Genomic DNA, 27,127 nt, shown 5'->3' on the forward strand with positions numbered 1-27,127 from the left:
GGGTATCCTGACTTCCTGCCAGTTGCCTCTTTCTTGGGAATCTGAGATTTTAGTCTGGTTTTTGTCCTATAGGCAGAACCACAGCTTGGTAGAAAATACAAGTACCAGATGACCCTGGTAACTTGGAAGAGGGCCTACAAGAAGAGGGAGAGCTATTTGAACACTTACAAAAGAGATGAAATGCACTCCTTTGACCTGATGAATTGCTAAAATTCCTAAGGATATTACACTTGCAAATTCAAATTAGCCACTTTTTTCAAAATGGTTGAGTTGCCTGCTCACCTTTCCTGCTATGTTATTTTGCATTTTGATTCCTGCACTTGTTTATTGTCACCCCTTAGGAGAGTATTCCACTTCCACCAAACAGCTTGAATGTTTAAAGAAACAAAAGTATTAAAGAAACTAACACAGACAAAAGTGTCTAGGTTGTAGGTCACAACAAAAATCTACATGACAGATCTGCTGAGACAACTTAGCCCACAGGTAGTTTAATCCAAACTTATCTAACCTGAGGCACATGACAAGTACCACCAAAAGCTTCTTGGAACTCGAGGAAAGAGCATTGCTATTTGCGAACAGTTCTATACAGACAGTGCAGAACTTCTGCAGAGATAATGAGGGGAAAAGTCTTATTCTCAATTTTGACAAAATATTAATTCATTTAATAAATGATGTTCAAAATGTTGTGTTTTGGAGGAAGTGGGAAGTGTTGAGTGGTTTAATTTTGCTGCTACTATTTCATACAACTTTAATAGCCACCCGTAAATTTCCTACCTTAAAATGTCAGAATTACTCAAGACAGCATTAATAGAACTAACATAATTTAAGGTGATTACCTTTTTGAACTGTGCAAAGATAATTAACCCCAGGAAGAAATAATATTTTTTGTTGCTTATGTGTACATATCCTGGTTATCCGTGTTATAATTTTGTATAATCCATACTTTTACTGCTGTGTTTGTAGAAATATATTGATTTGTAGGATTTGTTTTACTGTTGGATGAAAGCATAATGAAAGAATGCTTTAGGGCATGATTCAAAGCCTCCTAAAATCAATGTGAATCTTTCTATTGACTTTAGTGGGCTTTGAATCATCTTAAAAAATCTGGCGATATAAAGAGATAGTTTTGCCTCAGACTGTCTTCACAGACAGACTCTGCATGCACACTGATAATGCATTATTTTCAAAATTGTTTCTTTCCAGGGTCAGATTATGACACCTCCTCTCCCCAGTATTTGAAAATTGGACCAGTGTGAAAAATTTGCTGGAAAGTATTTCTCATTTTGAATCAGGGGCTAAGTCCAGAATCCCAAGAACAGAACTTAAAGAACTAGCTGTAACGGCCTATAAGAGTCCTCTTTCTAGCTCTGAAATAGTGGGTAAAAAGAGAAATGATTTTAGGCCTATTTCTAAAGGAAAATACAAACTGGTTTCATTTGACCAGTGATCTCTCTGGATCATCTTCTGATTCCTCAAAAGGAAGTATGAATGCCTATAATGGACAAGTATTCAATGATATGATTTCCTAATCTTAGACATACAGTGGCAGGCATTTAAGTATGAAGACTGACTGTAGTAATCTCATAAATTATTCTTCTAGATAGTTTAACCACAGACATCTTTTAATCCTGCCAAGTTTCCTGTCTCTCTGATATCTTGTGACATTGAAGCATACAATCAATTTACATACAACTTGAATGCAAAGTGAGAAAGAAATGGAGGAGGTTAATACGAGGAAAACTCTCTCTGCAGTGATAAGATTTTTCTTGTGTGAAGGCTGAATAATCATGACCTAATTAAGTGAAAAGGAGGTGACTGCTCATACTTTTTTTTGTGTGTATTAATAGGTGCTTGTCTGAACCCTGATTTAAAAAGACTGAGTGTTTATCAAGGTATTCACTTATTTAACAAAGTTGGAAGCAGTCCAGTTGGTAAGCCTGAAAGACATGCCAGCACATGAAAAAAGCCAGAAAAAAATCTAAGATATTTAAGGGCCTCCGTATTTCGCTCTGTGGTGATGCTGAAAAGCAAGAATATTAGTGTTTAGAAAGTGAACAGCTGTGAATTAGTCACTCATATTGTAGCTCCACTAAGGTTTTAAAACCTTGAAAGCATTCTCTGTGGTACTGTAGGATTGTTCCTTTAGTTTCCGTTGTTGTGTGTTCAGACTCTTTGTTGGTAATCCAGTCATTTCAGTGGGATGATATGGGGTGTCAGCTCTAATGCTCATTCAAGTTAGTAGCCAGTTTTTGTTTCTTACGTATCACATTTATGCTTTCCCCCCTAAAATTCAGTTATTCTTTGTGCTGCGTAACTGATGTGCATCAGCATAGTTGCACTGTTTTCTGTGGGTGACTTTTACCAACTTGTTTAAATACACAGTCATTTGGGGGTAAGGACAAAATGTGAAATAGAGTAAAAATGCCTTCATTTTCTTTGTACTTATGCTCCCGAAGCCTCTCTCACATTAGTGGCTTCCCACTGATGTAACTTAGAGGACAGTTTGACACCTCAGTTCCCATGGAGAGCGTAGTGCAGGGGCAGGGCCTGTGCTGGGTACCCTGCCGGCTGCAAGTAAACGTGAGAGATTTACAGGTAACTGATGGTAGAGTACACCCGCAAGCTCAAACCCCTTTCTCACCTTGCAAACTTAAATTTATTCCAAATTCGAGGCTCTAAAGCTTATTTGACAACGAAGGCCCTTGGCGTCCATGCTCACTTGTCAGGTATTGCTTCCCGTCTTTGTTAACCTTCTTTTTCCAGATATGACTCTGTGTAGGTCCAGGCAGAGGCAGGCACGGGGCCTTTCCCGTGGAGGGGTGTCTCAGCCCACCGCAGAGCGGCTGTTGCATGTGCATTGCTGGGTGCAATAGGAGGGTGGCAGGAATGGGGAGAAAGGCGTTATGGGGCTGGAGGTGGGCCATGGAGTGACTGAGCGGGGGAGAGGCCCACTACTCCTAGCTGGCAAATTCATCTAAGGTGGCACCCCCTTAGTCTTTGCTGGAGCCCTGCACTGTACCAGCTTGGTTTTACCTCTGTGCTAACTCTGCAGAGAACAAACTCAAAGGCACCAAGGAAAAGCGGAGCAGTGAAATGACTAAAATCATCACCCTGCTTTGAAAAATGATAGGTAAGATTCGAGAGTCGTGTTTGTGATCCAGCACGTGTATCTGTCGTTTCAAAGACACTAACTCTGAACGTTTAAAAAAAGTGAGGAAAAGTAAAAATAGAAGGAATACCGAGACGTGACAGGAAAGTATTTGCAAACCACAGTTTGATGAATTTCTCTTGTCTTTGAGAATTGAGAAATTGGTGTTGAGCTGCTGGTGAAAGGCTTGAGTTTTGAGTATAATTGAGTTTTTGAGTATAATTTTAGTTCTTGTTCAAGCTTATACGGTGCTGCGAGATACATGTTAGGAAAGCGCTCATAGTGGATAAGTGGTCCCAGATACCATGTACAAAAGCAGCATTGCCCTTGCATGTGGCCATGGGTTAGATGTCTGTCAGGTAGTTAACAAGGTGAACACAGAAACAGATGGCAAAAGCCAAACTATGACAGACCGAAGAAAGTTTACTGAAGACAATCAATTGTGCTGCCAAGATAAATATATTCCGTCATCTAGATCATTAATTTGTAGTTCGTTGGAACCAACCAAAATAATGAGGGAACTGATCCCTTTGGAGCAACCCTTCTGTTTGCAGGTCTGAAAATCACCCCTAAAACTGATACTGCAGGATAGTGGGCAGAAGGAAATCTCAGCGAACAGTGGCAGGGAGATTGCCAAAAGCTGGGATTTAAGCAGAAGGCAGGAACATTCACCAGCAAAATCACCTGCCCGCTTGACTTCCCTTTCCTCCCTTTTCTGAGCACCGAGGGCTGGGTGGGCTATGCCATAAATGGAGCAAGGGGAAATACAAAATCTTTTCTTGCATGGTCTCTCAGTTTACTGCAGGGGAATGCAGTGGTTCAGCGGCACCATCTTTATATTGGCATAAATTTGAGTTTTAAAAGGAGATTCTCTGTCATGCAGTGAATGTGGAGTGCTTGGTTATACCTGTGCTTTGAAAAACTCCCTCTAAAAGAATCATTGAAAAAGAATCATTGAAAAGTCCCGTGTGTTACTAGATTTTAAGTGGCTCACCATCATCCACTACCATTAGCTGGTGCTCACTGGCTTTCTTCTTTGCATGATCTAGTCCTAGGTTTCAGTCCATCACCTGCTGACTAATGGAAATGTTTCCCCTGACTTCGCTTGAAACTAGGTTTATCTCTAAGGCCTGGCATCCGAAAACACTTCAGTGTGTGTTTGTGTTTAGCCACATGAGTAGTTGTATCATTTATGCCTGCAGCTAAAGAAGCTTATATGTCTGGAGGATACTATATAGGTGAAAAGCTAAGAAGGGAGAAAGGCTGCTCAGAGCTTCGACTTAACTGGAGAATAAAAGGAAAGATACAGTATTATGGTGACTACTTCTATTGCTCTAAAAAATAATAATATTACTATGATAATTTTTGTCAGATGAAAATAAATATAAATACTGCAAATTTATCTATATTCTGTAATGTAACTGTGAAATGCAGGTAACTAGAGCAATAAGTATATTAAAATCTGGGAAACCTGTCTAGTTTCTTTCTAAAATCTCTCTTTGAAGTGATTCTAATTGCATTTTCATTTCCAAAAGTAATTTGACAAGTTGCATTTGAACACCAACTCCTCCCATCACTTTACTTAGGTAAATACTGATTACTACTAATAAAGATTATCTGTAATAGGTATATATGTATATTTATATTTAAATAAGTAAAATCAGATTTTTTCCTCATGGATTAGCTTCTTCATTTCATATATTTTTTTTCAGTATTTTTGTTATTCAGAGAAAAATTATTTAAGAGGTCTTATTAATTGAAAGGTGAGAAAAATATTCAGTCTGAAAAGTGAAGCCAACCTTATTTCACATTCAAGTTGCTTCTGCAAGCAGAAAGCAGTGTTTCATAAATGTTTCTTTTTTAATATGTAATTTCAATGTTCAATGAAGTTAAAGAATGTTTTTGCATCATTTATGTATTACCTTTTTCCCATAGGCTTTGGATTCCAAGTATCACACCAGAGCTGTTCAGACAATGGCTGTCAGGTGATATGACATGTGCACAAAATGACTAAGCATCCATACTTTGTCAACATAAAATATGTGCCTTTGTTTCTCATAAACAGGGATTATACTCGGTAGAACTTCTTAGTGGGCCTTGCTATAACAACTGCTGTTTTTCACGTTTGTCACAGAATTGCCTTTTTTACCTACTCAATTTGCCACAGCACATTAAATCTTTTGTAGGTATCTGATATTTCTTGTAACACCCTTTTCTTTCTTTGACACTGAAAGCCCTGTGTGTTCCTACTGGAAGCGCACAGCTCTGTGTTCTGACTGTGTTTCCCAGGTATTGCTGTGGGATTGATGTGATACTGAGCTGGCGAATTCTGAGCCAAATAGTGCTAAATCTGCAGTTTTGCAAGACTGACATGGTTGTATTATTTTCTGAGGAATATCCATGTTTTCTGTGGTGCTAGATCACAGTTCTTGCATTGCTGTCTGTTAGTTGAGTTTCTTGGTCTCCAGAATTATTATCTCTTCACGTTTCCCTCATGCAAAAAGTCTGAAAAATGCTTATTTTTTCTAGCATTTGAGTATCTAAACAACCACATTCTTCTTTATGGGGGAAAAAGGTTCTCTGGGATAGAGCAAATGAAGCACCTCTCAGACAGTAAAGGCCTATTTCAGAGAGTTTTTAGTCACTTCCATTTGTCACTGCCCTCACTGGAATAGGAAGACGGTCAGAAAACCAATAGCAAAATACTCATCTTAAATGAGTATTCAGTGCTTGAAATGGTCTTTTGTATATTTATATAATTCTCACCAGGGAGCATCAGCAGCACAGTTTCAAAATAGCTTGTTCCTTCGGGCATCGTGCAAAACTCATGAATTCTTGCAACCTTTTAAGTTTGGAGAGGAGAGACAGAGGGGCAGATCCCTGAAGGGTGATACTGGGAGGTATAACTTAGCCTTTCTCCTTGCTATTTGCATCTGGCTATGAGGAAGAAGCCAAGAAATGTCTAGATTTGTAATTTTATAGGAATTATATTGTGAGGTACTTAAGAGAAGCTTGGATCCGGGAAAAGTACTTTAGTTATAATTTAGTATAAATCATAATAAATACATGTGTTCTAGTATTTAAACTATATATTCCTACACTATGTAGATAACATATCTCTAATAAATCAAATATTCTAAGTATGAAAGAAAAAGAATAAATAGCGTTTTATTAACAGGGAACAAGCAATGCAGACCCTTTTGTTTTGATATGTGATGAAGGGACCCAACTTTTGACTTAAGTTATATCCAAGTGTTTCTTGAGTTACAGTCTGAATCTGTACCTGAGGACCGCGGAAGCCCCTGTGTGTCGCTGACCTATACTCCAGCTTATAGTTCACAGCTGGAAAAGAGAATGCCAGCATGGTGAGTGAGAGTAAGAACATGTCTCTCTAAGCCTGCTTCATCTCAAGGATTGAACTTTTTTCTCCAAAACACCCTTTACTCTTAGTCCTAATCTTGGATAACAGTTAATTGTGACAGAAGTTACATATTGTTGAAAAGATGTTTATAACGTGAAATTTATAATTTACTTTACCTAACAAATACCACCTAATACGAGTAACTAAATACGTGAGAGGATTGCTGTTGTCAAACACAGACCTAGTCATCTGCATGCAGTTAGTAGATCTAGGCCTAAATACATGAGACTGTTTTGCCTAATGTTTCATTAAGTTTATTTATTGTATCTGTTAAGCACAGTTAGTGATTTAATTCCTATATTTTTGGAGGTATGGTTTCCTGACAGAAAAATGTTGAAGATACCATTATTTCTCTGAAGAGTCTTCAAATAATATAAAACAGTAATTTGGCAAAATTTATATCTCCAAATATTTTTTCTGTCCTCTGATTACTGACATTTCCTAACGGATTTATCATTAGTTCAATGTTTCCCATGTCACTGCTGAAGAATCAGAGAGTGTGAATGCAAGAAGAGGAAAAAGAAGGTTGGGCAGTCAGAATAGTGTCATACTAGTGTTTTTTTGAGTATCAGTTTGGTATTTAAAAAAACCAGAGCATGTAAAACTCTTCGGAGTGTTTACCTCATTTGCAGTCTTCCTTTAATGAAGCAATTTTTTGTGTACATTCTCATTTTTACTAAAGTGAAGTCTATATTCCTTCCATCTCTGTTTTGTACTGTTTTTTTTTTTTTCTAAAGGAGTTTGGGTTTGGTTCATTGTAAAAGTGACCACCATATGTTAATATAAGTCTAAGTTAATAAAATGATGAATGAATCTTTATTGCTTTAACGCATGATCGTTCATTTTAATTCCTGAACAAAGATGATATCTATGATATCAATGATATCATGATATCATGATATCAAAGATGATATCTATTCTTGATCCTTGTACTACTACTACTTCTCATGAGAATCATCATCATCAATTTCTAACACACCATTCTAATTTACAGGTGATTATATATTTCTCAGAATTGCTCTAATGCTCATTCTGATTTTGACTGCAGTGGGCCAACGTTTTGCTGTAGAGTGTTTCACCACTTCTTTGTATTGTGTTTGTATGTGTGCGGGAAAGTGGGGGGTAAAATTAACTCCAAAATAAGCATTATTTTTAAAAGTTTATTTTTCAGAAACGGGATAAGGATTGTCACTTTTTAATTTCCCCAGACTTTCTAGGCTTTTTACTATTGCTCTGCCTGAATATGACTTTCCTTCTAGGAGACAGCTTCTCATCACTTGCATTTAATGGACAGAAATATTTTTCTTCTCTGCTGAAAATATTGATGAAGTATTTCTTTCTTCCTTTTGTTGGCATCACCTACAGAAATAAGGCTGTTTTTCTTTTCTGGTTATGTTCTGCTGCTTGTTTGACCCCTTTTCTCACAGGTCAGTAAGGGAAGAGGTACTATTGCTCTGTCTCTCACATCTTTGGAAACCCTAACCCGCAGGTTCAGGTCAAGTATACTGACACTTCCTGAAAGGGAGATCCTTGGGTATGTTTCCAGTGAGCAGGGTATTTGAAGGGGTCAAGTTATAGCCTTTTCTGCAAGCAAGTATGTAAAAGGAAATTCTAAAAACACTTCAATTAAGATCTAATATTTTTAATCACAACCAAAATAAGACTGATACTCTTCTGTGAGGAACTAACTTTAAAATTAAAATTCTTTTTTGAATGAAAGGTCTTTTTCCTTTATGGAATACCTCAGATTTCCAAATTCTATTGAATAGACACTCAAACAATGTTTTGTTGTGAGGCTGGATATGCAGAGACCATCAATAACCATGTGATACTGAAGTGTTTGGTACTTCTCGCTTAGAACTTTAGTTCCATTGGTCTTACCTAAGGATTTAGCGAATCCCCATTCAGTAGGTCGTAAGTGGGTTCAAAAACAGAGTCTCTACATCTGTCCTGGTGGTTTGACCTTAATGCTAGAGATCCTCAAATTTAAATAAGCCAAATTAAAAAAAATTCATAGAATCAAGCATCTAGCCTTTATCGAAATAAAAGCCTGAGTTCATAAAGCGGGCTTTGGGGGTTTAAGTGGTTTACTTTTCTAATTTGCTTAAGAGGAAGAAAGAGAGTGTTCTTTTTTTTGTTTGGCAGTTACAGCTGTGCTCCCTCTTGCTCCTAGTGTTGCTGCATCACACGGCAGTAGTGACTGCTTCTGTGATTAAAAGTTGAGTATTAATTCAATCCTTAATCATCTTTGCATATTTGGTGGCATATAGCTAGCAGCTCACTGGAAGATTATTTTATGCAATGTTATGAAGTTGTCAGGTCCTGAATATGAGACTCTGATGTTCTAGGCTGAAATTCTGGACCTGTTTATGTCTATGAGATTCCTGTTAATTTGAAGATCGGAAAGCTCCACTGCTGTTTTCTGTTCCTGGCTGTCTTGAGTCCTTGTGTGTTATATGGCAAATTACGTCACCTCCTATACCTTTGTTTCTCCATCTGTAAAAATGAAGAAAATCATATTTATCTTCTCCTCTGAGCACTGTGAGATTTATAGATAGAGAATTACATATGGGAACTAGATTGTATTAGACCCTTCTAAAATATGTTTTTTCTCTTGTTCCTACCAAATGATGATGTATATGCTTGTGTTCCTTATATAGTCTGTCTATACAGGTTATATCCATACTTTTTTTTCAAAGCCTGTTACCTGTGGTCCCTCGTATGATTATTTTTTTCCAGTGTCCTGAGACTTTCTTAATTATTTTTAGGTAAAGTATTGTTTCAAATAACCGGAATTCACAATCTGACTATGGTAACACAACAGCCTTTTACAGCAACATGCAGCATGGCTTTTACCTCTGTTCACCCCAGTAATTATCACTCAAATCTCTTTGTGTCTTTCCAACATTTGCCATGTCAAATGTCTAAGCAAACACTAGAAGCGTTATTGCCATGACATATTCTACAAGTGTTGCCGGAAAAGGAAAAGTTCATTTCTTTCTTCAAATGAGGCAGCAGTGAGTGAAGGGCAGAAGCAATTTCTTAATAACTGCCATCCATTCACTGATCGATTCCACAGTACAAGAAGATAGGATTAAACATTCATTCTTGCAGTCTGATTCTAACTTTGCATGTAAACTTTGAACCTGATTATGTCATCTCCTATCTCCATTTTCCATTTGGTTTTATCAAATTTACTTCTATCGTACAAATCAGTCATCCTTTTAAAGAGTCATCCTTGTAACTTTCAAATTCCTATGCAAAATTCACTTCTTTTATTTGATTTTTCCCAATTACTTCTCCTTTCAAGAACTTCTTCAGATTTTTGTTTGTATGGAAGGATGAGCTAATACAAGAATCCGAGATCAAACTCCAGCCTGGAGTAAATGTATGCAGTACAGCAGTCAGCAGGGCTGATGGAAATTATTTTAACTTGGGGTCTAAGACATTGTCTTCCTATACAAAAAGGGAGGTACACTTATCCACCGCATATTTCTGAAGATTAGCTTTATAATATGATTAAAAAAAAGATGAACTTAGATCTATGTGCAGTAAATATTTATGGCACCTGCATATGAAAGTTACACAACTCTATCTTTCTATATAACTTTCAATATTTTGTCATTAATCGTTACAAGACATCTTACATATTGGTGTTGGTAGTCCTCACAGGCGCATGTCTTGTGCACTGGAAAGGTCAAAGCTTTTTTACAGAGTAGAGTGCAGTCTTTTGAAAGCAACAGGTCACATGTCAGGTCAGTGTTTTTGAACTATTTGGTTCTCTGCGGGCTTGTATTTGTGGCCATGATGTGTGTAGGTCCATGGCAATGTGCAGGTGCAGAACTGTTTGGGAACCGGAAGGAGGGACCTGATGCCTTGGATCTACTCCAGGGCCTGCCAGTTAAAGACCTGCCATACTGTATTCCCATGATGTTTGTGACTTCAGATAGTATTCAAGTTGCTGACTCACGCAGTTGATTGTGATCATTTGCAGAATAATTTCTGACCCCATCATAATGGTTTTCCAGATAGGCACTTCTTTGATTAAATTGCCTGGACTTAATCTGTAGTGTGAGTTTTGCCAAAGCTGACGAAGTAGGAATGAGTGATTTTACCATTACTGAATGTTTTGTATGATAACCATAGTTCTTTTTCCAATCTGTCCACAAATCCCAACTTTGATTTTTGTGAATATATATATGTTTATTATAATTCGAAACTTTTTGCAAATATTATTTGACTCTTGAACTATCTAATAAATGTAACAAACTATCTAATAAATGTGACAAACTATCTATCTGTGCAGTCCACCTCTTTGCTAAGACTTCCTTGAAAAATGCCAAGAACTGAAAGGCCTGTTATGGTCTGCAACCAATAACTGCCAGTTTTATTAAGTCTACAGTTTAAGGAACTATACTAAACATCCTTGAGTGCCATCCTTGAGGGCACCTGCTAGCTCACTTCTTCCTTTCATTCAGCTGGCATCTTCTGTGCTGTTTTGGGGCATTTACCCTCTGGGTTGATACTAGTCCTAAGGAAGTGCCGATTGAATGGTTTTCATTTGTTGAGTTGTACTTATTTGCTAAAGCTGCTCCTGCATGTAATCCCTTAGGTTTTTCTCTTTCCTCTTAAGATGCTCTGAAGAAAGAGTCTAAATATTCCTTAAATCGGAGAGTTTTCCCTGGGATAGGTTAGAAAAAGAAGTGCCTTCCAAAAGAAGGGAGAATGGAAAAAAAGGAACTAAGCTTAAGTTCTGTCATTAAAGAGGAATGTCTCACCTGATCCATGTAGTGTGAAAACAGAAGGCATCACATTGGGTCTTCTGCTTCTTCTGTGCTTCGCTGGTGCACGACTCATGGCTTACTGTGAACAAATTAGTTTACTTAATGGCCAACATCAGAGTCTCAGCCAGGCCAAATGTGAGAGGCTGGTATTCATCTTGGTCAAAGAGGAAATGGCCTATAATCCAGGCTTTTCCCATGGATCTGAGCCACCTAGCCTTGTCTTCCAGGGATTGTGTCAAAAGTGTCAGACAACTGCAGCTCTTTCATCCGGTTTGACTCTTGATCACTTAATGTTTATTGAATAACTTGCACAGTGTGTGGATTCTAGCAGAGAAAACTAAATTTGAGCTACTCTGCTGAGCTCTATTTTTAAGGCTGAGGCACTCAGCAGTCTTCAGTGGAGTTATACGTGAATGCCCTCAGTTGGTTTGTAATACTTTTCCATGCAGCATATAAAGATCTTTGGTAGCTTTGATTTCACTCACTTGATTATTCTAGATTTTTCCTTTTCAATTAACTCAATCTGAAAACACTTGGGAGGATTTTACCTAACACATTTTAATGGAAAACTGAGAAATTTGCTTTTTTACAATCTTTATAACTAAATACCTGAAAACTTTTAACATAAACTCTGTTTTCCATTAGTTAGTACATAACCATTTTTATTTATTTTTTAACATACCTATCATGTTTATCTCCTATTGCAATGACTTATGAAAGCTTGAAATCTTACCAAAAAAGTGAAGGCAAAGTAATCAATTACTTCACCTGATTTAATTTTGAAAGAAGATAAGATTTTCCAGGGTGTAAGTTTGTAAACTTTAAGAAATAGTTTGTAAAGAACAAGAGGATGGATACATATTGCTGTGGAAGGAGGAGGAGCCTTGGGAAGCTTTTTTGTAGTATGCTTGTGTCAATTCCTTTAACCAAGGTTAAAATAAACTATATTTGAAGGAAGAAGTCTGGGGTGATCTTATGTTCTTATTAAGAAGGCTTATCCTGAAGAAGATAGGAGCAAAGCCCAGCTTCAGCCCGGGAAAGACCAGGATAGATTTTGTGTAAAAGCCTGGCTGTATGTTTGTGACTGTTATTTTGCATTTTCTGCTTTGCCAAAGGTTACACCAGCTCAGCTGTCTACCTGCTGAAGAAGTCTAAGAACTTGAAAGAAACTTGTAAAAGATGATGGAGAATGTTGGTCAGGTAAGCAGGAAATTAAGTTGCTTCCTATAGCCTGTTACGCTTAGTGTCTTTGCTTGTATCCCAATTTAGACTGAAGGCAAAATGCGCAAAGTGTAGTAGAAAATTCTGTTCTAAGCTAAAAGGATATTTTCATTTTTGACATTTGTTGTGCAGAAAAGCACAAAAATCCCTGCGTTTGGTTTCTTAACTAGATCTTTTTGAGAAGTGGTTTGGTGTTTTCATAAATCTCATCCTACAGGAATGGGGCTCACAAATGACATTAACTTTCAATAAAGTAGTTGACCTCTTCAGTCCCAAATGAAATCTTAAGATACAGAAAAGTTTGTAGTCACACAGGACAATTAGCTTTTTCTGAGCAGCTTTGAATAGCGTTGATGTAAGCGAAACTTCAGGACATGAACTCTGGTAGTAAGCAACATGTAGCCTACTTCAAGAGTAGGAGATAAGGGACTCACTGTCACAAGAAGCTGTGTAGCCAGCTCCCCGAGAAAGAAGAGCCTGTAGAAGGTGCTCTCATGCATGCTGTTGTGATAATCAGTGAAATACACCCTAGGAATTTTTGATGATTGTCAAAGGACATAGACAAATAAAATAACTAGAAGCACATTTCATGGGAGAGCCACACAAATCTGAATATTAATCTTACAGATACAAATACTTAAAGAAGACATGCGCTTAGTACATTTTGTTTCCAACAGATATCTGAAAGCAACTCAGATAAATTCTGAATTGCACTAGCTGCTGAAATACCATTGGCAAATGCAGCTTAGGAGTATTTTTGCAATTGGTATAAATACAAAACAGTTTCAGTGAGTTTTTGTTTAGTCTCATATCTTATTAGCTTCAAGAGTTCATATTTTACTAAGTAAAGGCCCAACACAGTCATGTCTTAAAGAACTGTATCTTTGTCTGTAATGGTAGAACACTGTTGACTAACTTTTAAGCCTAACTCACCCAAACAATGAATCTGAGAAAATACGTAGTCATACATATTAGAGTATTACAGTATTACAGTAGACAGAAAGCTCAGCACCTTCGCACACTTTCTGAAGGACTCCACTACAAAGCCTTAGATCAATTTGGTTGCTAGTCTAAGTATTTTCATTCCCACCATTACTTCTCCCTCCCTGTGGATTCTCATATGGTATAAATTTGTAGTGTACTATTGTTTTCAATGTTTATACCAAGTACGTTCTGCTTAGGATCTGCCCCTTGATGTCTCCTTTGTTTAGATGTTTTTAGTATTGTTGGCCAAGTTCTGTGGAAATTTGACTGCTCTGCTGTTACTGCATGCCATTTATTATTATATGATCTGATAAGCTGAATCTTTGACAAATGTACTTAAAATAAAAAGTTAATAGAGGAAGATTAGGGAGGAGAAGGAAAGCATACTCATCATTCAAATATACTTATTCTTAAGTATTATAAAATCTCACTCTTTACAGTTAAACCTAGGATGGTTTTCAGAATTTTTTGAAGTTCAATACTATTGATATCAAATGATTTGTACCATCCTGGCTGTATAGTAGGATTCTGGGGCTTAATTTGTGTTTAATGTCTACAGTATCATATCAACATTTGTAAGGATTTTAAGAAGACCTTGCTGTTCATGATTTCTCTTTTACTGGTTTCTGTATGCAGCACAGTTGTACCCAGTTTCGTGACGATTTTGTCTAGTTTTGATTATGCTGTTTTCTATCCATAGCTCAGAGAGGATGCCTACCTTCTGTGAAGGTAAAGAAAAGAAGCCTCTTGCCTTTGATAAGACTGAAAATTCCCATGTATGCTGCATAATTAAGGGTATAGAAGAAAGAAACTCCACCAGCTGGCTTTGTATAGAACAGCTTAGGTGAATGCACTGTTAAAAAATGAAGGAGGAAGAAACATTTTTAAGGCAGGAGAGAACAACAAACTATGAATTTTTCACAGTAGCCTTCTCTTTTTGAAGATCTCATCTGTGGCAGAGACATGGGCCTTAATTTTCTTCATAGTTTGTGTTTTTGTATATGCACCCTCTTGTATGAATAGCAACTGAAGGAGCAACAAACTGGTCTATACTAATGGACCATTTTTATTCCACTAGGAGAAAGAACGCTATTTGCGGTGAGCTGTTTGTCTGGCTCATTGCTGCTCTGGGGCCATTTTTTGGTATTCTGAACTGGAGGTCCAGGCGTTATTAGAATATGGAGCTGCTTATGTGTACAGTGCCATGTACTGAGAAATCAAAGATGAAGAAATGAGAATCACAAAGAATTTGTTAAAATCTGAGAATTCAGTGTTACCGTTGTGGTATCATCTTTCCACTGACATTTCCACTGAGGTTTACCAGTGGAGTTTGTACCTGCATTCATACTTTGTCACACACAAACGTTCCAGAAACCTGTAGTTCTGGAGGAAAAGAAGCCTGTCTGTAGTAATGTTTGCCATGGGGCATCAAATATTTGGCAGTTAAATAGTTGAGAAGTTTGTCTTTTAGTAAGTTTTATTCTCTCTTTGCTGTGAATCCTGTGCCAAAGATAAAGTGCTGGGAGCTTACAGAATTTGGTGCAGAAGTTCATTCTACACCCTTTCTCAAGAAAGGGTGTTGTAAAATGGGAAAAGAGAGATATTCCATTTTGTATAAAATAACTACTGAACTAGTTAATATGTGAATTGTCATAAACCGGTAGTTGGAGTCGGTCTTCCTTGCAGGGATCAAGTTGGAAATCTGGCTTAGTATACAATATTTTTCAGGAATGTCCCTATTGGCCTTACTTCTCTGGCACTTGAGTGGTACAGATTGTACTTGTCCAGCATTTTTTCCTTTTAATAAGACAGTTCTGATGTAATGTAAGAGGAAAGCAGCCATGCCGGCAAGAGTGGAAATCTGGAATGACTGCAGTACACACATTTCAGCTGCTCCGGATTTACAATAGCATGAGAACTGTCTGTTCTGTGATGTTGCTCTAGAGCATGGAATATATCTCAGTGCACAGAACATTACTCAGATGTGACAGTGAGAATACTAGCGTTGTGATTTATGATCTTTCAGCTCTTTTGAGAATTCCATTTCATGACTGTACGTAGGCTGATAGGATACATGCTTAAGAAAAACAAGATATGTTTCCCTACTGGTATGAAATCCTCTTGTTGCTGGTCAGAAAAATATTGGGACAGGAGAGTAAAAACCAGAAAGTATTTTCCTGATAGTTGGTAATTCTACTTTATCTGCTTCCAGTACTAGTCCTAAGGCAGCTTACCCTCAGTGACCCTCAGCTGCCCACCACATAGTCCTCCAAGTTTTGGCTCAGAAGGCTGTTACGAGAAGGTCCATCCACAGTCTCTCGAGAAGACTTATTACCTTGTTTGGAACTTCCTCATACAGAGCTGAGAGGAAGAACAAATTCTGCCAACTCTAGCCACAACTGTTAATTTCACAAGTGTACTCACCATCGCTTCTTGCTACCTGACCCAGCATCCACCAGAAAACTTGTTAAAAGTGATTTCTTTTATTACCTTCTTCTCCTTCCTCTCCCCTGTTTGAGGTGAAATGGATTTTTTGCAATGTCTGAAATTCTATAATTTTTTGCAGCTGTTAATGATGTCAAGTGAGTCATGTCAAGAAACTGCTGCACAGGTGATGAGGGTTTGACAGGGTAGACTTCCCAATAGGGTACTGTAATGTCTTTCTTGATATATGTAGTGTGTCTTTGAGAAAAGGCAGGGAAGGAAAAGGTCTCCTTGAAACTCTTTAAAATTTTCTGAAAGTTAGCATATCACAAGAAATGTCCCAAATACTTCTAGGATTTTTGTGAGGTTTTCTGGGGGAGATTTCATAGCTTTTTGATTAGAAAGTGAGACTTCTTTTCACCAGCCTTCTAGCTGACTCGTAAGCCTTCTGGCTTACACTTAAAGTTGTGGCTCAACAATGCATACATGTCACGAAAGATATTGGAACAACATGCTACATTACTTCATATTATGTTTAGGGAGAGTTCTGTTGGCTATAAATCAGTATAAGTCTCAAGTATAAGTATAAGTCTAAAGCTCTGGGAGTATTCATTATAAAGTTCTCTGGCCTGGAATGATGCAATCCTGCCCCCTCAGAGTACATTATAGTGGGGTGGTGAAATTATGCATTTTATTTATAGCCAGTTTCTGCACACCTTTATATTTTATCAGTCAGTCACAACAAGAAAAATCAGCATGAGAGAAAATAAAGACCGAGATAGGTTGTACACAAGCAGAATAAATCATGAGATCTTATATTTTCAACCCTGTGCAATCAAAAATCAGGAAGAAAATCATGAAGCTGGTTTGAAAAGTATTGAACATTTCTTAAAACAGGGGATCTTTTTTTCTTGTTTTTCTTCTGGGAGAGAGGGTGGTGGAGAAGAGAGGCACCATTCATATTTATCTCCAAGCTCTCTACAAAGGCAAATTCCACAGTAGGAGCTGAAACAGAAGCTGAACTTGCCACTCTGAGTCTACTGTGGAGTAGGCTGTGTGAATAGTACATATAATTAGTTTGATGACAGCTTAGATTCTTATATAATCTCTTGACTCCAAGTCAAGATTCACAGAAAACTCCCAATTATGATGATGATGTTAATACTAAAACTATAATACGTAACTAAAGAGTAAGTCCATCACTGATCATTTAAACAAGTGAGGTGATTTCAGGCTTAGAAAGTCCCTTAACTGTTGGCTATCACAACTAGGAGAATATATTCTCTACATATCTTAATCTTATACTTTTCCCTCATTATCTGCTATGGAGACCTTGAAAACAGTGCAGGCTGGATGGGCCTTGTCTGAAACAGTGAGAAAGTTTTTTGATTCTTATAATGTAGCAGTACTTTTGGTAGACTGAAGGGTCTCATCAGAATATCTGGTCAAGAACAAGTATTGTACAACAAAAACTGGGAGATAGTAGTCATAGTGGCCCAGCCACAATGAAATCTGGATCTCAGTCTGTGGATGGGGATATTATATTATGTGCAGACGCATTTTGAAATGCTTATTAAGCTTCTTTAACATAATAGAAGGTAAAAGTTTTGATGACTTCTGAAATTTTAGATAATGGGTGCCATTAAAACTGTTAATGCCATGAACTGGATCATCTGCTTATTTCAAAATCTTCTTGAAAGGGATGGAATTGCATTAGTAAAGCAGCTCCTGTAAACGCCTAGGAATAACTTTGCTCTGCAATAGCTTTTTACATTTAGTATTATGATTCCATAATTCACATGCCCTTTCTATAAATCCATAGTACTGTTCATAAATGTACACTTGAGATAATATGCATTCACGATCTGATATCTGACATTGTAACAATTTTTGCATGTATGTATATTGAGAATGATAGCCCAAATGCACATAAAGCAGTTTCATATTATAAAACCATGCATGGTGTGAAATGTATACCACTTTTAAAAGGCACAAACATAAAGTTTCATTTCCATTTTTTATTTTATTTAGTGGACTTGGATGTTTGTGAAAGCAGTTTTTTGTGCTGAAGATTTTTGAGTTTCATTGCCTCACAGGGTCTCAGTTTCATTTCTTTGAACACTTGTGGTATTATACTATAAATCCGTACCTCAGCCCTGATGGCAGTGGGGACGCTCAGGCCTCTCCATCTCATGTCATATTACTTTATAGGACATGAATCTGTGCTAAACTAAATAGGAAGACATGCCTACATTGGGCCGTGGAACAGGCATGATGCCAAATAGGGTGAAACATGCTCTCCCTGGCTCTTCACAGGGCCGTAGGCTGGGACTGTTGACTGTTGGGAAAACAGAAATACTGCTGCAGGGAATGATGATCAGGTGCCATTGAAAAGGCTAATAAATCTGTACTTGGACTTAGTGTTTTTTCACATAGTTCAGTCAGATTCAGTAATCCCTTGAAGAACTGTATTGACTGATCTTGCCCGTTGTGCACATATGACTTCAGTCCTGCTGCAAACTGGATCTTTTTACATAGAAGCTTTTGGGTTCCATTTTGAATATAGCACAATCTGCAGTGAAATTAAGACTTGGCTGCTGTTACAGGGAACTGCATGGTGTGGGGAAATTGCTTGTAATACATAGGAAATATCATTGAACCCTCCTGGGAGTAAGTTGCAGGGGTATGGTGGAAGTGATGAAGCCTTTTCCTTCCTAGGTCTGTGTTAAGAATGCTCACATGGGATATGGAAAGTGAAGATTCAGTCTCTGTTCTCTCTGAGAGGTTGGGAGACCTTTTTCAAATCCTCTCTATGTGGGTAAAAGCTGAATTTGGATGAACACCAGCCTATTAAGCAAAATGCATAGCTGCTGTCTCTTCTGACAGTGATGTAAATCTAGTTCTTCATTGCCCTCATTTTTTCTATCAGAATCTCTAATGAAAACCCCATGTGAATCTGTGGGTAACTGGCATGTCATTTTTCAGCAATCTTGGAGAGAAAAAATGACCCTTTTCTATTTTGTATTTTGTCTGCTCCATAATTCAGGGGAAAGCCACTTAACAAAACAGTTGTGTATTTGTAAACTTGGTTGCAGTTTTTTCTTTATTTTTCCATAATACAAACTCTAGAGACATATTCTCTTTAAAGATGTGGATTTGCATTAACTACAAAAGAGGAAATAGGCTGGGGAGTGCAAACAATAGCAATATTGCAATAGCAATAAGACTTTGGATCAAAATTGGACATGGTTGGCTGGACTGAAAGAAACTGCTCTGCACACATAAACAGGTGAGTCTCTTTCATAACAGGAAGCCCCTGTGTATAAGCAATGATTAGAGAAAGTAATTTAAATTATTAGAGATGATCCTGCAGGTTAGTCCTTACTCCTCTTTACAGTTGCATGCTTTTATCCTCAGCTCTATTTGCACAAGAAGCAGAGTTTGGAGGCAGTATGAAGACTCCCATTTCCAACTCACCCTCAAAGGAGGGAGCCCAATGAAAAGAGACCATATCTTTTTCCCCCCAATCTTCTGTCATTCTTTCTCCCCACAGCTCCTACCTAAACAGACTTCTGTCTGCTGAACTTACAGTGCAGTTGGCAAAGCCACTGTGTTCCTTAGCTTTCCCTTCCCTAGAAATAAATTCTGTTCAGGGAAGACTCCTTACCTTCTATTCTGGATAGTAGTAATAGATCTAAATTCCCCTCATAATCATGACAGAGTGAAAGAACGGACATCTGTGATAGACGTGCATCATGCTGCACAATGAGTGATTGATTGTCTTTTCTCTACTGGTTCAGAAGCAGCTTAAAGCCCTTCAGGCTGAATTGGAACTGATCTCAATATTTGGCACAAGCACAGAGGATTCTTATTCTTGAGGGCTAATTCTGGGCCATCTGGAACAATAAAAATCACCTCTCTTATTTAAAGATGTCAAAATACAGTCTCTGAAATGCCCTGCTGTACAGACCTGCAACAGCACCAACAGGTTGGTGATCCTCTGGAAGTGTATGAACTTGAGCCCATCGCTCATTAGGAATGTCTCCTAAACAAAGAGACCTGACTAATGCAGGTATTGAGGCTGCCTGTGGCAGGAAATTAGGGTCTTTAATTTTCGGGATGAACTGCAGTCTTATATGATCCATTGTGGGTAGAAGGAAACAAAGCATTTTTCTTCCTGGCAGTCCTCTAATTATTCTAATTGGAAAGGGAAGAGGCTGTTGCGAAGGATAACATAAACACCTGAGAGTGCACTTAAACAGAAGTAGAGCTGAAAAGATGCCAACTCGTTCTCAAGTGCACACTTGTTGTTCTCTGAATAAAGGTTAGCCTTGAAATTTGCATAGCAAAAGGTTCAGAGTGAGTGCCAACAGCAGGGTGGAATACATTTAATTAAAGACAAAAGCAAAGGTAAATGATACTCATTTCTCTTTGCTTGATTAGGAGCTACTTGGTTTGGGATTAGGTGAATGAAGCAGGGTTGGTTGTTCAGCTCACAAGGGCATAAAGGGAGGGAGGGAGCAGAGCCTTTGGACACTCAAAATAACAGCTGGATTTCCCCAGCCTGCCATCTGGATTGTAATTCATATCTTGGAGATAGGTGCGTCCTCATGACAGCACTTCAAGAATGAAAAGGTGTCTGCCAAAATGGCTCACGTTTGCTCTAAATATAGGGCCATGTCGGAAGTCTTAAGGAAATTAATTCCGTAAGATTTAATTCTTGTAATTAAAGGAATTCTAGTTTAAACTAAATGGTGCTAGTAAAAACTTGCTTGAATATTAAGCCTGGATTTACCAGTGAGTGGTTTTTGGTTTGCTGCCATTCTCCACCCTGCCAGCCCCACCTGAAATGTGCATGCTTAATGTCCTCTTTCCCATTTCTGTTGTTCTTATTATCATTTCATATGAGAAAGTGTTCAAAAACTAACACTCATGGGAGAGTGCGAAGGGAGAAGATTGATAGAAGAGTATATATATTAATAGCAGCTAATAAAGATGTCTTAAAATTCCCATTGATTCTTGCTGATGGTCATCACTTGGCCAGGACTTAAAAATGCAGGAAATTAAATTGAGTGAAATTGATTTTAAATATTAGGCTTTCAGGACCTTATATTCTTACATAACTATGATCAAGCTATAGAGCTTGGTAGAAGCCTTCTGAAATTCATCTTAACAGAATTTGGCTAGAAAAGTCACTAGATTCCATTGTTAAGGTTGTTTGATTCATTCTTTTTTTCCACAATGACTAGAGCCCTTTAGGCTTCTAAGCCCTGCACTGTGTCCTCTAATGCGGATGAAGTCTCACAGAAAGTTGGTGTTTGTTACCTCAAATCCTATAATCAGCAAGGTCAGTAAGCTAGAGTAAAAATGACATTAATGGATGTGGAAGACAGCATAAATATTCTCCTGGCCTTTCAGGGTAAAAAATACGCTTGTGCAGATATCCTCTGAAATTTACCATTGCTTTAGCTCTTTCAGAGGTTCTTTTTGTCCAAGTGCATGAGAACTTTTGATGTAGACTCCAGAAAGTTTCACAAAACTGTTGCAAAGCCTGTTGGGGTTAAACAGGGACAGTTTTGACTGTTGTTTTCACTCAGGAATCTGTTAAAAGTACCAGGAAATTTATTGCTGGTACTTACCAGCAATAAAGGTACTTTACCAATATCAACAAGAATTGCTTGTTGATATTAAAATGGAGAAATAAAAACTAGAACTACACTAACTTGAGAAAGGCTTGGTTAAGGCTTCTGTCAGTTCTTGCTGAGCTAAACATCATCAAAACATTAAAACAACTAACGCTAATCCAGGAGACTATGATCTCTGCCTGGCTTCATAGCCCTTATCCCTGGGCTAAGAATGTCTCCTAGCGCCACTCATGGAAAAGGTCTATTGTACCATCTTCTTTTCTATCTTAAACGCATCTGAACATGGCTTCGGGTTTTTTTTTTTTCCTTCCTGTGTTTAACAAATAGGTAAAACAAGGCCAGTGCCCTATGTGACATACATCACCATAGCTCTGCAGGGGCTTGGCAGAGCTGTGTCAGTACAAAGGGAATGAATACTTTAGCCATGCGTTTTGGTTTTTTTCCTACAGAAAAATATGGAACAAAAATCCCTCTTTTATGTGAAGCTGAGAAAGAGAAAGAAAAAGATGGTTCTCTGCAGTTCTATAAGGAGCTAGTTGCAGCTGATGACTTCACTGGTCAGGGTTTAAGGGCTGATTCGCTGTTGTAGATGAACTTCTGCTTGCGCGTTCTTTAAGGGCGTGTGAACTACGTTAATATTTGCACTTATTTCAGTCTCTGTAGGCACAAGAGAAAGCTTGCCAAGTTCAGCTGGACTGCACGCTTTGTTCTTGTGATCTTGCAGTGCTTTCTGAGAAAACCCTGGAGGGTTAACACATCATTTGGAGATGCAAGTTCATAATGTTTTGTTTCAGAATCCATGAAAAAAATAGATAAAAAACAAGCTGTGCTTCAGAGAGGGGAAATTCTGATGTGATTTATAGATTAGCATGGATTAATTTATCAAGTTTTGATTTATGAAATATATTAAATTGACCAACTATATTACTCTACTGATGCAAAAGTCTTGCAATTGGCAAAAAAGACAGCTGTCTATCTTATCGTTGAATTATGTGCCAGTGATGCATAGCAGTATCTCCAAATACTTGGAGTTGTATTCACCATATCTGTTAGTAAAACTCAAGTAGCTTACCTATTAGGCTTTATAGAAGAGTCTTCTAATAGAGAAATATATGCAGACAGATAAATGCGTAGGTAATTTTCTGGGATTTTCCATAATGCACATAAGTTTTGCCAACCTTTTGAATTCTTCAGCACGAATGAACTGTCTGTCTGTCTGCGTAAGAAATCTTTCCTACTTCAAGAAATGCAGATCTTTGATCTCCCGTATTTTTAAAAAAGTGACCTTATTTCTAAATTTATTTTGTAAGTGGTTTATTGCTACCAGCTGTCAGAATGAAGGGCCAAAAGTTCAAGCAGAGGCTGAGATTTTTGGACATCAGCCATTGGGTGGGTCCGCAGTAATGCTGCAGAGGTATCAAAACTCATTGTGTGGACTCATTGCGTTACGGGCTTCCTCTAATAGAAATAGATCTTGGGGATGTAACTGCACTATTAATGTATTTGGAAAAAAGGCTTTTCTTGTGCCAGCAAGATTTTCCCTTCTGTTTGCAAAGGGGAGTTATAGCTACAGCTATTTTCACTATTGAATGTGTCTTTTCATACATGATCTCTTATGTATTAACATGTACAGCTTCATGCATATTTGAAGGGGTTAGACAGGAAGAAATGCTTTTGGTAATACTTAACCTATATAAACTACAAGGACATTTTGCTAAAGCTGCTAGTTATTCTTTTATGAGAGCTTGGCAGGCAGTGACAGCTGGACCCTTACTGTCTGTTTTAAAGCCAGCTCTTGTTGAGAAATATTTTGCATCAGAAAAAATGCATCATTAACACTTGAAGAATGGCTATGAACCAGGAGAGCAGAGGCATACACATACATAGTACCTTAAGAAAAATCAATTTCACCATCGGTATGCCATTTATCTTCTCCAAATTATAAGCGTATTGTGCTTATCTCAGTGGTGCCCAGCGATAGGATGAGAGGCAACGGGCACAAACTGAAACACAGGAAGTTCCGTCTGAACATGAGGAAAAACTTTTTAACTGTGAGGGTGACAGAGCACTGGAACAGGCTGCCCAGAGAGGTTGTGGAGTCTCCTTCCCTGGAGATATTTAAAAGCCCTCTGGACACAGTCCTGGGCAACCTGCTCTAGGTGACCCTGCATGAGCAGGGAAGTTGGACTAGATGATCTCCAGAGGGCCCTTCCAACCTCAACCATTCTGTGATTCTGTGAAACGGCCGTATTGTACAAGCTGAGTGAATCTCAAAGCTTAGTAGTGAGCTAGGGCAAGAGAACAGGTGAGAAATGAATAAAAGAAATCCATTGTGACATGGCTGGATCAGAGTTGGTGCAGGATTATTATAACCTGGTACTGGTATGAGCCAATTACAATCCTACCAGAACTTTACCTACACTATGGCATTTCTTGGGGTTGTTTTTACTGCAGCATATTTTGTGAACAACTGAAAGTAATTCATTTTCTGGTCCCAGTCCTGAGGTGTTCCATTCTGCTCTGAGTAAGTGTTTACACAGAGCCCATCACCATGGTAGATGAGTGTCCATCACTTTTAAATTTGTAATGTGGATATGGATGTTGTAAAAACTAAAATTACACTGCATAAAAATTCACTGAGGTATCATTGGGAGGTGATAAATTGGATCTTATATTTGCAGATTGAGTCAGATGTGAATCTGCAACCTAGACTACCATTATTTTATTTTATTAGCACTTACAGATCTGTAGCTGAGATCACTGTACCAGAGTGATAGATCTATAGGGGGAGGATGTTTCTGTGCCCAAAGAAAATACTGGCTAAAGAAGGAGTAGAAGAGGAAATGGTGATGTAGAAACTACTGAAGACTGAAAAGTTTTACGTTGTCTTGTTGTGTGCCTCAAGTACTTTTTGATAGCAAAGACCATAGATAATGAAATTCAATATTTTGTTTTCACTGTTAGAAGAGCCGTGAATGTCTTTCAGTAAGTTTTGTAAATAAAATATACCTGTATGCACGATATGCTTATAGTTTGGAGAGGATAAATGACATACCAATGATGAAATGGATTTTTCTTAACGTAATTATGTTATAGGAAAACTCTGTTTCATTGAAAGTCTAGATATGCCTAGATAAATCAAGGTGTAATTGATAAACTTAATACCAGTTCTCGTTATTTTCTGATGTCCCTGCACAAGCACAGAGTGAATGTTTCGAGAGTGATACCATGTACAGAGACTGCCTGTCTGCTTGTCTCTGGGGGCCTTAGAAAGGAAACCGTAGAATCAATTTGCCTGACCAAAATCCTGAAAGTAAGGGAGCTGTTTAGATCAGTCAACAGAAGTGGCACAGGAAATTACATCTTTACATCATTATATCTTTAGTAACAAAATATCAGGCTTAGATTTCCTTTCAATATTACAAAATAATGGGAATTCTGTCACTTGGGGCCTCATTATCCAGAAATGGAGAGGATATAAAGCACAATTACTTGATTAGTTTCTATATTTATTTTTTAATAAACTTGTGGTCTTGGGACCTGTTGCAAAGGTCACTGAAATCAAAAGAATCCCACTGAATTTGGAGCAGGCCCTTGATTATTATATTAATGCTTTCCATTCTTTTCCCCGTATACTTAAACTTGCCATTTCATTCTGGCTCCTAACTGGTTGCTTCACAGAGGCATGCTACATGTCATCTACAAATTGAAATCTGACAGCTGAATTTGTACAGTACTTTTAAGGATCAGGCCCTAAATCAGTATGCATTCAGCACGCTCTCACACTGCTGGCTGGCTCAAAGAAGCAATGTATGGCAGTCTTACTCTGCAGCTGTATGCTGTTTACTGATAGTAGATTCACAGCACAGCTTTCCACGGTGGGATTTTTTTCTCTTTCTCCTTTTGTAGATGGCTCAATTCATCCTTTAAAAAGGGTAAGCCCAATTACAATAGGGTTTAGGCCAAATCATCTTGAAACAGCTCCTATTTTTTCAGTGACAGCAGAAATAAGTTAAAATGAACAATTCCGTTTTCCCCTTACATAGCTGTGTAATCCGTCACATGTAATCTACTGGCTTGAATGAAGAAAGCTGCAGCTCTTTGCATCAATGGTGAATTAATTTTATTTCCATATGTATGAATACATAATGTCATGTGAGCGGATATATGTTTAATATAGGTAATATTTCTCCGTTTGTACACTTATGTGGAGAACTCATTATGGTACGGTACAGAGTGTATGTCTAGTATGTCTATAGCCTTAAGTGTGACCCTGAGTAACCTCTTCATCATGGTGACAATCAGAAATAATGTCTTATTAAAATGATTGTGCTGGCAAGAGGTTCTGTGAATGTTTGGGAGGGTCATGAAGTAAATCTTGCATGTGCCACATTTTCTTAAATCCTAAAGGTGATACATACATATTGCAAGCAAAGAAATGTGAATAGTTTAGACTGGATCACAATGACAGGGGGAACAAAGACAGACAGCTCTCATTGCATCAGCAAGGTGTCTTTGTGACCACTGTTTTAATATTGTAAAGGTGTTGGAAGGGAAGTAAAAGCAAATCTAGTGGCAAAGACTGGAGCTCCAGGTCCCCTGAGTAGGCAGCTAGAGAGACAGGCAACTGATGATGGCACTAGCGCTTGTGCAAGGCAAGTGGCACGTACGTAGCAGGCGTTTGGGTGAGGGTGGGTGGATGGTAGGGGAGGGGGATGCAGCATCATTCAGAAGGGTGCTACACTTATCCAAGAAAGTGGTCCCCTTCTGGTGATTGCATTGGACCATTTTTTTCCAACAGGCTAATGATGGGATCAGAACAGCTACAGTTCTCTTACAGATGATCCTCAATTCTTACTTGAATGGCAGGAACTCCTATTTAACTTTCATCACGTATATAAAAAACCTGCAGAAGCCAAACCCAGACATCATTACCCATTGTAAATAATTTGGGGGAGGGGAGGGGAAGGAATTAAGTAGATTTAATTCAAGTAGGTCAGAATAACAGATTGAAGAGGAAAAATGCAGAGCTGGTGCTGGCAGTCTTTTCTCTTTTACAATATAATTAAACAAAATATGAAACATGCATTCCTATGGAAAATCACTATAGGAATGAAGCTGTTCTTAAACACTGTCATATATATGTGTTTCAATATACAGAATCAGACTGTCAAAGCAGCTTCAGCTTTACCACTACACTGACATTTCTGAAATCACACACGGCTTGGATATTATTTCAATTTGATTGGGAAACAGTATGATTTTCTTTTTTTTAAAGTAATTGCTTCATGTTTTAACTTCACATGTGCCTTTCTGAAACAATTTTCTTAATTATGACTTGAATAATTAAAAGGCCGTATTATTACTTAAAGTTGTATAAACACACACATGGGCTTTTTCATATGTGTCAACAATACATTGTAAGGTATAATAAGCCTGTGATGTATTCATGCGCACCTTTGTATATGGGTAATTCCAGCATATACGTCCAAGTCAGGAA

The 27,127-nt window shown here is 37.9% G+C and overlaps 1 long non-coding RNA gene across 1 annotated transcript in view; it reads left to right on the forward strand.

The window, feature by feature from the left end:
• LOC138068209 (uncharacterized) overlaps nucleotides 1-27,127 on the forward strand; it is a 166,230-nt gene that overhangs the window by 133,508 nt on the left and 5,595 nt on the right. Inside the window, exon 2 of the long non-coding RNA XR_011142911.1 lies at nucleotides 12,469-12,553. This is a non-coding gene — a long non-coding RNA (uncharacterized lncRNA). The remainder of the gene's footprint in view (nucleotides 1-12,468; nucleotides 12,554-27,127) is intronic.

Source organism: Struthio camelus, chromosome 9 (assembly GCF_040807025.1).
Source record: "Struthio camelus isolate bStrCam1 chromosome 9, bStrCam1.hap1, whole genome shotgun sequence".
NCBI lineage: Eukaryota > Metazoa > Chordata > Aves > Struthioniformes > Struthionidae > Struthio > Struthio camelus.